This window comes from Hemitrygon akajei, chromosome 10 (assembly GCF_048418815.1).
Source record: "Hemitrygon akajei chromosome 10, sHemAka1.3, whole genome shotgun sequence".
Classification (NCBI taxonomy): domain Eukaryota; kingdom Metazoa; phylum Chordata; class Chondrichthyes; order Myliobatiformes; family Dasyatidae; genus Hemitrygon; species Hemitrygon akajei.
The window spans coordinates 27,222,894-27,234,354 of NC_133133.1; positions in this window are offsets into that span (position 1 = coordinate 27,222,894).

Genomic DNA, 11,461 nt, shown 5'->3' on the forward strand with positions numbered 1-11,461 from the left:
TGTGTCCCTTTGGATGTGGCCCATTTCCAGTCTCCAGGGGCAATACTGAAAAGAGCTAGGCATCACAGCCCTGAGAAAATTGGAAACTGGCAATAAAAATCTGGACAAAGCAGGTCTTCAAATAGAATAATGCAGGTCATCTCTCCAGCACACTGTGTGCTTCATCTCAGTGATGATCAGGATCCTTGGGAAAGTTCACTGGTTCAGTCATGTACACCATGGGTATGTTCAGACAGAATAGCTAACTGTTCTGATTTGTTTTTAGACCTTATGTTTGCATTTGAAGATTGTGTCCATTAATATGCAAAGTGTTTAAAAACATTATCTGGTGCATTTCAACCTTTGCGTTTCTTGCCAGGATCAAGACCAAGCTGCTACTTTTGAAGAAGTGTGGTTTAGTGTGCCTCCTGATGGTGGTCCCATAGGCAGTCGGTTTGGTTGGGATGCAACAGTTTCCATTCCTCTAGCCTGAGTATTCTGCTGTGGGGAGGCAACATCATCACTGGTCAATAAGATGGCCCCAATACATAAAACATATCTCCTACAGCTCTGTCTAACTACACCATTGTGCAACTGGTGTATTATGTGATTGGCCTGACTATCTGTGTATTGGCCTGACTAAACACAGATAGTCTGGATGCACGACCACTTCCCTACCTCATCACCCTCAACACAGGTACCTACCAGGGCTGTGTGATGAGCCCACTGCTGTACACTCTGCTCACCCATGGCTACCTGAATAATCATATTGTCAAGTCGCAGATGGCATGACAGTGGTGGGGCTCATCATCAACAATGATAAGATGGCCTACAGAGAGGAGGTGGAAGAGCTCAAGGCCTGGTGCCAAGCAAATAACTTCTTCCTCAATGTCAACAAGGCAAGAGAGATGGTGATCGACTACAGGAGAATTTGCACCACCAACACCATTCTTTACTGGTGGCAGAAGCCATTTTAAACTTCTGGTAGAGCACGTCTCACACAACCTCTCCTGGTCCTAGAACACAATCAGAAAAGCTCACCAATGCTCTACTTTCTGAGAAGGCTGAAGAGAGCTGGACTATGCACATCTCTACTCACGCCATTCTGCAGATGCGCAGAGGAGAGCATCTGGACAAGTTGCATCACTGCGTGGTACAGAAATCACTGCGGCGGACAGGAAAGTTCTAGAACAGGTTGTCAAAACTGCCCAATGCACCACCGGCACCAGCCTGTCTGCCATGAAAGGTGTCGGAAAAGGGCCTGTAACATCATGAAGGATCCCACCCACCTTGCTCATGGTTCGTTTGTCTCACTCCTATCAGGGAGAAGGCTCTGTAGCATCTATGCCAGGACCACTAGACTCAAAATCAGTTATTTTCCCCAAGCAGCAAGCTTGATCAACACCTCCACCCCGTAATTCATCCCTCCACATCCCCCAACTACCACTACTTTATAATTTCCTGTCAAAGTTCAGGTTCAAAGTAAAATTTATTATCAGAGTACATACATGTCACCACATACAACCCTGAGATTCTTTTTCTGCAGGCATACTTAGCAAATCTATAGAACAATAAATGTAAACATCCGGAACTATAAGTTGTGCAAATACGGATATAAATAAATATCAATAAATAATGAGCATGAAATAACATTATAACAGAGTCCTTAAATGAGTGTAGTTATCCCCTTTTGTTCAAGTGCCTGATGGTAGTAATTATTCTTGATCCTGGTGGTGTGAGTCCTGGGTCACTTGTACCTTCTACCTGATGGCAGCAGCAAGAAAAGAGCCTGGCCCAGGTGGTGAGGGTCCTTGATGATGGATGCTGCGTTTCTACGGCAACATTTCATGTAGGTGTTCTCAACGGTTGGAAGGATTTTACCCATGATGTACTGGGCCGAATCCACTACATCTTGTAGGATTTTCTGCTCAAAGGCATTGTTGTTCCGATACCAGGCCATGATGCAGCCAGTCGGCACAAATACCACCAGGCATCTATACAAGTTTGCCAAGGTTTTTGATGACATGCCAAGCCTCTGCAGATGTCTGAGGAAGTAGAGGTGGTGTTGTGCCTTCATTGCAATAATATTTATACAATGGGTCCAGGACAGGTCTTCTGAGATAGTGACACCCAGGAATTTAAAGTTACTGACCCTCCCCACCTCTGATCCTCCAAATATTTCTGGCTCATGGACCTCTGGTTTCCCTCTCCTGAAGTCTACAATCAGTCACCTTCCGTACAGGCACTCCTGTGCCTAGAGTCACTTCATGGACATACAATCCAGCTATATATATAGCTACCTTATGTATTTATGTTATTGTGTTCTTTATCTTATTGTGTTTTTTTGATGCTGAATCAGATCCGGAGTACCAATTATTTTGTTCTCCTTTACATTTGTATACTGGAAATGACATTAAACAACTGGGCACTTCCAGCAACTCCCACTGCTGCAAGCAAGTGACCTTTCACCAGTCCATTTCCTGTTAGTTTGCGACAACAGCCCGTTATTCCACCATCTTCAGTATTAGAAAGCTGGCCTATAACGTAGGCCTCACCAAACACCCTTTGTAAGTCCTTATATGAGGCATGTTAACCACATTTGATCAATCCTGTCTGTTACCTCAAAAAACCACATCATGTTAATGTGATACGATTCACATGATCAACTCCATGTTAGCTTTCTCTAAAAACTCAATTGCCCAATGTGTGCTAAGTTCAATCTGTGACTATTGTTTCTAGAACCTTCCCCATCACCAATATTAAACCATCAGGTCTAAGGTTGTGTGCTCATTCTTACAACTCCCATTGAATAAAGGTGTATCATTATAATTTTGTAATCCTTATGGACCCCTATATCTATAGACGTTTCGATGTTTATACCCTCACTTCCCTTCGCAATTTTGGATTTATCCCAGCTAGATCATGCAAACTAAGGGCAGCTAGACTTCCTAGCACCTTTTTATCAACTTGTAGGCTCTTAGAAATGGCCATCAAAGCCCTCCTCACCAGGCAGTACATTTACATGGAACGCGGCCACAATAAAGCAGCCTCCATCATCAGATCATCAGAGACTCCTAACATCCAGGCCTTGCCCTGTCCTCACTGCTACCATCAGGCAGGAGGTACAGAAGCTTTAGATCCCACTCCACCAAGTTCAGTCACAGTTATCACTCCAGGGCCGTTAGGGTCCTGAGCCGGTATGGATAATTTCAATCACCATGACCCTGAACTGAACCCACGACCTGCAGACTCACTTTCAAAACTCTTTACAGCTCATGTTTTCAGTATTATATTTGCATAGCTTCTTCTGCATTTTGATTGTTTGTCATTCTATGTCTGTTTATGTCGTTTTCCATAACTTCCGTTGTACTTTTTTCCCTGTAAATACCACTGGAAAATAAATCCCAAGGTAGTAAATATGTATAGCATTGGGCAAAGAATTATTCACATATATATAGCTAGGGTGCCTAAGACTTTTGCATAGTACTGTACTCTGATAATAAATATACTTTGAACTTTGAACTTGGAACAATCAGTCACTGAATTAAATATACATAAATAAACACAGAAAATGGTGGAAGCTCTCAGCAGGGCAGCACTAATTAATTTAGGAATGAGAACAGAGTTAACATTTTAGAATAATGACTTTTCATCAAAACTGAAGCAGTGAGAAATGGGATGTTTGAAGTTGCAGAGAAGTGGAGGGGTGGAGAGCTGGACAAGGCAAAGGGAACACAGCACTGACACTATCATACACATCTGCTTTGTGTGACTGCATTAGTTTTTCTCAACCTTTGTCAGACTCTGAAATCTTTGAATGCAGTTGACAAACCACTCTTCTCCATCACTACTTACCGTACTTACTGCCTGTTACCCCGCTGGCGTTGAGGGCAGCAATGATGTTCTTCCATCTCTGGCGGTGTTCAGGACTTCCTTTGTCGCGCCAGTTGCTTCCTTTCAGTTTTCACTACTGTCAGTCGTGCAAATCCTGGCTGGAGACTCAGGAATACTGTCGCACTCAGATGTAGAAGGATGCTTCATTTCTGTTACCACAACAATTTCATTTTACCAGTCAGGGTTGTTAGCCCTGAGCTGAGCCCCCAAACCTGGAGGACCGGTGGACCACTCTTGGTCTGGCCTCTAACCTTTGATTTGTTTGATATGAGTGACCCAACCAAAAGCCAAAGCATCGAACTTTGACTCTAGCTGACATAGCTCTCCGTGTCATTGAGGCATTCAAGACAACAACAAGGTTGTGGTCCTCTGGGAGGTTCTCTGTTGTCACTTCAAGGAATATCCAGCTCAATGGGATTGGGCTTGTTTGGTTCTGCCCATGTCTATCTCATCATAAACAGATCAATGCCATCTACTTACGTTAAAATCCTCAAAGGTCTACCTACTGTGGGAATCGACAGCTCCAGTTTCGATGCAGAAAGTGATCTAAATAAACAGCTCATTCAACTCAGTTTACCTGTATTCTCAGTCTCACTCACTCACCACTGAGAACTTGATTGTTTATACTAGCTCTTGGTTCTACCAAGCTTGAACTTTATATTCCCTATCCTTGGCATGGACTTTACTGCCAGGAGCAAAGGAATGAGATTTGCCATTCATTATACCGAACCAGAATCAGGTTTATTATCTCTGATGGCAGAGGGGAAGAAGCTGTTCCTAATGCACTGGGTGTGCATCTTCAGGTTCCTGTACTTCCTCCCTGATGGTGGTAATGGGAAGAGGACACTTTCTAGATGGTGCGGACCTTTAATGATGGATATCGCGTTCTTGAGGCATCACTTTTGAAGAAGTCCTCAGTGGTGGGGAGGCTAGTGCGCATGATGAAGCTGGCTGAGTTTACAACTTTTTTTTGATCCTGTATAGTGGAGCTTCCATGCCAGATGGTGATGCAACCAGTCTGAATGTTCTCCATGGTACATCTGTAGAAATTGGCTGGAGTCTTTGGTGACATACAAAATCTCCTCCTTATGAAATATAACCACTTGTGTGTCTTCTTTGTGATTGCATCAATATGTTGGACCTGGGATAGATCCTCAGAGATGAAGATTCACTGGGATGTTGCCTGGAATGAGGGCCTGTAAGGAGAGATGGAATAGACTGGGTTTATGCTCTTGATAGAACTTTGGAGGTAGAGTGCTGATCTTCTAGAGGTTTATAAACTTCTGAGGGACAAAGATAGAATTTATAGTCATAGTATAGGAGTCTAGAACTAGTGGAGCTACAATTACAACATTTAATAGACATTTATATAGGTACTTGGATAGGAAAGGCATAGAGGGAGAATGGAATTAGCACAGACAGACATCATGGTCAAAGTAGATGAGGTAGGATGAAAGGGCCTGTTTCTATGATTTTTGAGACCAGAAGGAATACTTTTGTCCATTGTAAATGTCATCACTACACTCCTAAAAAGAATGGGACTAAAATCAGAATGTTACGTCATTGCTCTCAAGATGATGTCAATTTCCACACGGGGGTGGGGGGGGGAAGATTTGTCCATTACCTTTGATTTTCTTTACACCAAAGATCATGCAAGTGTAACAAATTTTTTTAAAAAGTTGAAATCATTCCTTAGCTGAACTGTAAATGGGTATTCATTCAGTTTTGGCTAATTTTAATTACTCATATGAGGGATATGAAGGTCATTGGCTAGGCCAGCATTTATTTCCCATCACTGACAGGCCCTGAAATGTGCTAGTGAACTGTGTTCTTGAACAGTTGCTGTACTGTGCTGATAGTTTCCATTAACTCCGTTAGAATGGGGATTCCAGCTTGTTGAGCCAACAATAGTGAAAATACAGTGATGTATTTCCAGTTTAGTATACTGTGGGATTAAGACAGGGGTTCCCATCCTTTTTTATACCATTAACCAAGGGGTCCATGGACCCCAGGTTGGGAACCCTGGACTAAGAGATGGTGGCAACCAAACTGCAATATTTAATTAAAAGTTTTAAAAAATCATTGTCAACTTCATATAAGCAAAGTCTATTTTCTATCCTGCAACACTTGATGATTTTACAAGGTAAATGCCATTGAAAATTTGATAACTGAACCAGATGTCCATGTATCTTGTGAACGTTTAGAAAGATATTTGACACCAGATTCACCAAGTTGAATGCCAAGATCACAAACTGTCTGGTTCAGATGGGGGTGGGGAGCAGATAGTGCAGGTGTTGGTGGGGGTGTGGGAATGGGTGTGTGGATGGAATCAGGAAAGTACAGCCCAAAGAGAAATGAAACTCATTTTGAAATTTCACAAGAAAGCATTATGGATGACAGAAAGAATTAGAGTACCTTAAGCCTTAGACTTATCTCAGAGATGGCGACTGTTAGGATAAACAGCATTTTGTCCCATTAAATTTATTTAAGAACTGTTTAAATTATGCTACATAAATAAAATCAGCTTCCACCAACATAACTAGAGATTATGAAAGACTTGATATCAATGTTACTGATAATAGTACTTGAGTCCTTTGTGCGTCTGAGTGACTGTTCCCTGCTATTTTAGCAGCTTAACATCATTGTTACAATATTGCACTGAGGAATACCACACAAACACGTAAAGCATTCATGCCAACATAAATAGCAAGCTTCATGTGCTTTAATGTATTAAAAATAGAAAATGCTTAAAATGAAGAGGTTGATCAACATCAAAAAGAAGAAGAGATGTTAATGTTTGACAGGTTCCAAATGTACACCAACAACCATCAGCTATAAATCACCTCCTCCTCACTGAATCATTCCTCTCCCTCTCTTGGAGATTGCTGGTACAACATCATTCTGGGATGAGCAGAACTGACTGACAGCTACACATCTACTGCTGAAACTCATTGTTGCTGTTGTCTTCATTCACAACTGTTCTGCTGCTCTCTTGACAAGTGCCCATCTGGAGCTCTCTCACCAGGAGCTGCTTTCCACCCATGCTCACTTTTCCTTTGCTCCACCTTCATGGCAGTACCTTCAGTTGTCTAAGCTGTAAACTCCTTCTTCTCCTAAACTTATCCACTTCTTCTCCTCTTCCTAACTTCCAAAATGCTATTCCAAAACACTACCCATCAAGGTTCAATTTCCTTTGACGCGACCTTTGTTTTCATTCTGAAATGCTTTGATTAACTTATTGACTACATGTTCTAATATCTCTCTTTTTGACTGGGTGCCACTTTTGATTATGTTACTTCTGGGACAGCAGGGGTTTTTGATTTAAAGTAATTGCTAGGAGGGTTGGCAGAGAGTTGATAAGGTAAGGAACTTCATTTAAAGAGAGATAGGGGGAGGTCTGAAAAGATGAGATCATAATGCCGACTGCATTTTGGTCAGGTCACACAGTGTTTTTGTTTGTCACTTACAATTTGACATGACCTATCAGGTTAAATTTCCATTGACACCACCTTTACTTTTATTCTGAGAAGGATCAACAACAAGAATCAACTTTATTCACCATATACGTTTACAGTATTAAGAAATTGCTGCATGAGGTCTGTTGGCGTGACATGCAAAAACAACAACATTCAAAATTTATATAAAAATGAAGTCTGCATTCAGTACATCACACACCCAATCTGAGTGCAGAATGGGGTCAACCCTCTTTTGAATTATCGTTTCAACACTCCATCTCCTATCCTTCAAGCTCAATGGATGAAGCAGAGCTAATAAGAAACTGTTCAATCTTCCATCTCCTCCATTCCAGAACTGAGATCCACCCTAAACTGTTATTGACATAAAGCACACAGGTAATTCTTGTACTTGTGCATATTCATAAACTGACCTCCATGTCATTGTTGATTTCTTTACTGAAGTTTATGAACAGATGATTTTACTCTAACTATCCAGACTGGATTCTCAACTAGACAGTCCCCACTACACAACAGTGTCCCCAAGATCCACATGAGTTGCTGGAAAACATGAATCATCTTCCTTATCTCAGGAACCATCTCTCAGTTAAACCAGCCATCAATGTCAAAATACACCATTTCCCCAGTAAGCCAGCATGGCCATCAACCCTACATCATCTCATGGTCTAAAGAGCACCAGGATATGCTCCTGGCAACACGTACAACACGCTGGAGGAACTCAGCAGGTCGGGCAGCATTCGTGGAAACGAGCAGTCAACGTTTCGGGCTGAGACCCTTCATCAGGACTGAAGAGGGAGGGGGCAGGGGCCCTATAACGAAGGTGGGGTAGAACTGCTGAGTTCCTCCAGCGTGTTGTACGTGTTGCTTTGACCAAAGCATCTGCAGTGCACTTTGTATTTAGGATATGCTCCTGTGTATTTAGAATGCTGTCTCTGCAAGATTCTTCAGCTCTATTAGTTCTATAGGTAAACCAATGTCTCTGCCATTCCTTGGGGTTTTGATTTTGCTCAATCTCTTCACCTCCCATGGACCAATACTTAAATTACTATCACCATTCTGCAGTTTCCCTGCAATTGCCCCAGTTCCTCTCCAATCAGATCTCTTCAATGAAACACATCTCCTGCTGCCCTGACATTTTCTTCCCTCAGCTATTAATCACAAAAACTAGTACCCACACCTTTGTTGCCCTACAAATAAGCACTAATGTGTCCCCAACATTTACAAGGAGCACAGACCGGAAGAAGGATCTTGGCCCGAAATGCCAATGGTCCATTCATTTCCAGTGATGCTGCCCGACCTGCTGAGCAACCCCAGCAATTTGTGTGTGTTCCTCTGGATTTCCAGTGTTTGCAGATTTACTCATCTTTATAATTTACAAGGAGTGACCATAGGACCATAAAATATAGGAGAAGAATTAGGCCATTTGGCCCATCGAGCCTGCTCCACCATTCAATCATGGCTGGTCCTTTTTTCCCTCTCCTGAACTCCATTCCCTGGCCTTCTCCCCGTAACCTTTGATGCCGTGTCCAATCAGGAACCTATCAATCTCTGCCTTAAATACACCCAATGACTTGGCCTCCACAGCTGCCTGTGGTAATAAATTCCACAAATTCACTACCCTCGGACTAAAGAAATTTCTCCACATCTCTCTTTTAAATGGATGCCACAGAAAAGCAGCATCCATCATCAAAGATCCCTTCCATCCAGGCCATGCTTCACTTCTCTCACCACACTCTGAAACGCTTCAAAGATCTACAGATTCATCTTCAATGACCCTTTACAACTCTTGCTATCAGTATTTTGTATTTGCAGGTTATCTTTTGCACATTGATTTTGTTTGTCAGTCTTTGTTTTTGTATAACTTTTCTTAAATTCTATTGTATTTCTTTTTTTTCCCTGTAAATAACTTTAACACTGAACTAATTAACCTATGGACTTCCTTTCAAGGACCCTACAACTCTTGTTCTCAATATTACTTATTATTTATGAATTATAACTATTAATTGGTATTTTATTGCATTTGCACAATTTGTGTTCTTTTGCATATTAGTTATTTGTCGGTCATTGTGTGTAAGTTTCATTGATTTTGTTGTGTCTTTTGTTCTGCTGTGAAAGTCCACAAGGAAATGAATCTCAGAGTAGTATATGGTGACATATATCTCCTTTGATAATAAATTTACTTAGGACTTTGATCAAATGACCAATTTCCAACAACATCTTCATTTCCTTGAACGTGCTCCCAGATCCAGTTTTTCCCTCCGCCCTCAATTTGCTTAAAGTTAGCCTTGATTTTGTCATTAGATTACTTTCACCAACATTTCAAGTTGCACCACTCATCTCCTGTCTTGCATTACATTTTGCTCAACTTTCATGTCTGTTTATTTACATTGGTTCACTGACCCAATTATTTTCTAACTCTTCGGTGACCCTTGCAAACTTCCTGCATCTTTATCTGATCCTATATTCTAACCCTTGATGCGTCCCTTTAGCATATTGTGCCACCATTTAAATCAGGACCTGCAGATGCCCTGACCCTGTCCTCTACAATTACACATCCAATCTTTTCAACAATATACCATTTCCCTCCCAACCACAAAAACATCTCAAGTCCCATCTTTTAGATTGATCATTCACCCAACTCCATCATGTCCAACGGCAATTTGGCATTAGTCCCTCCAGCTATATCTCAGATATTTTTATAAGTTTATTTCTAAGTCTCACTGTAAAGCAAGGTCTGTGAAATTTAATGCAGAGCATTGCTGAATGCTTTTGAAGTTCTGAGAATCATTTTACTGTAAAATGTTGATCTGTTACTGATTGTTCAGAAATCCTTATGGTTCAAAGTTCAAGGTGAAATTGTTATCAAAATATGTATATGTCTCCATATACTACTCTGAGATTCATTTTCTTGCAGAAATTTACAGGAAATTAAAGAAATATTATAGAATTTATGAAAGACTCAATGGCAAAGACTGACTACTGCTGTGCAAATCATGCAAATAATTCATCGAACATAGAACATGGAACAGTACAGCACAGGAAAGGCCCTTCAGCCCACTATGTTGTACTGAGCCAATTAAATTAATAACCAAAAAGCCAACAAATCTCTTCTGCCTACACAATGTCTGTATCCTTCCATTTTCTTCATGTTCCTATCTAAACATGTCTTTAAAAAATCCCCAGTGTATCTACTTCTACTACAACCCAAGCAGTGCATTCCAGGCACCCACTATTGTCTGTGAAACAAAACTTGCCTCATATCTCCTTTGCAATTACCCCCTCTCACCTCAAATGGTATTAGACGTTTCAACCCTTGGAAAAAGATATTGACTGTCTACTCTATATATGACTCTCACAAACTTATGAACTTGTATCAGATCTCCCCTCAGCCTCTGCCAGTCCAGAGAAAACAATCCAAGTTTGTCCAACTTCTTGTTATAGCACAACTCCTCTAATCCAGGCAACATCCTGGTGAAGCTCTTCTGCAGCCTCTCCAAAACCTCAACATCCTTCCTATAGGGGAGCGACCAGAACTGTATGCAATACTCCAAATGAGGCCTAACTAGGGCTTTATATACTTCCTGAATTTTAAACTCAATACCTCGACTAATAGAGGCAACCATTTGCCATATGCCTTCTTAATTACCCAATAAACTCGTTCAGCCACTTTCAGAGAGCTATGAACCCGGACCCCAAGGTCCCTCTGCTGATCAACACTGTAAATATCCCTGCCCCTGACAGTGTACTGACTCCTTGCAATTGTGCTACCAAGGTGCAACACTTTACATTTGGCCTGATTAAACTCCCTCTACCATTTCTCCACTCATACCTGCAACTGATCTATATCCCATTGTATTCTTTGCCACTCCCAGCAGAGCTCCGAATACAGACCCCTGCGGAACACCACTAGGCACGTATCTCCAGCCATTATCCTCTGTTAAGTCCCTTCAACTATTATCCTCTGTCTCTTATTGGCAAGCCTTTTCTGAATCTAAGTGGCCAACTCACCATTGATCCCTTGTATCTTCTGATAAGCCTCTCATGAGGGACCTTGTCAAACACCTTACTGAAATCCATGTAGACAACATCTATAGCTCTATCTTCATCAATCACCC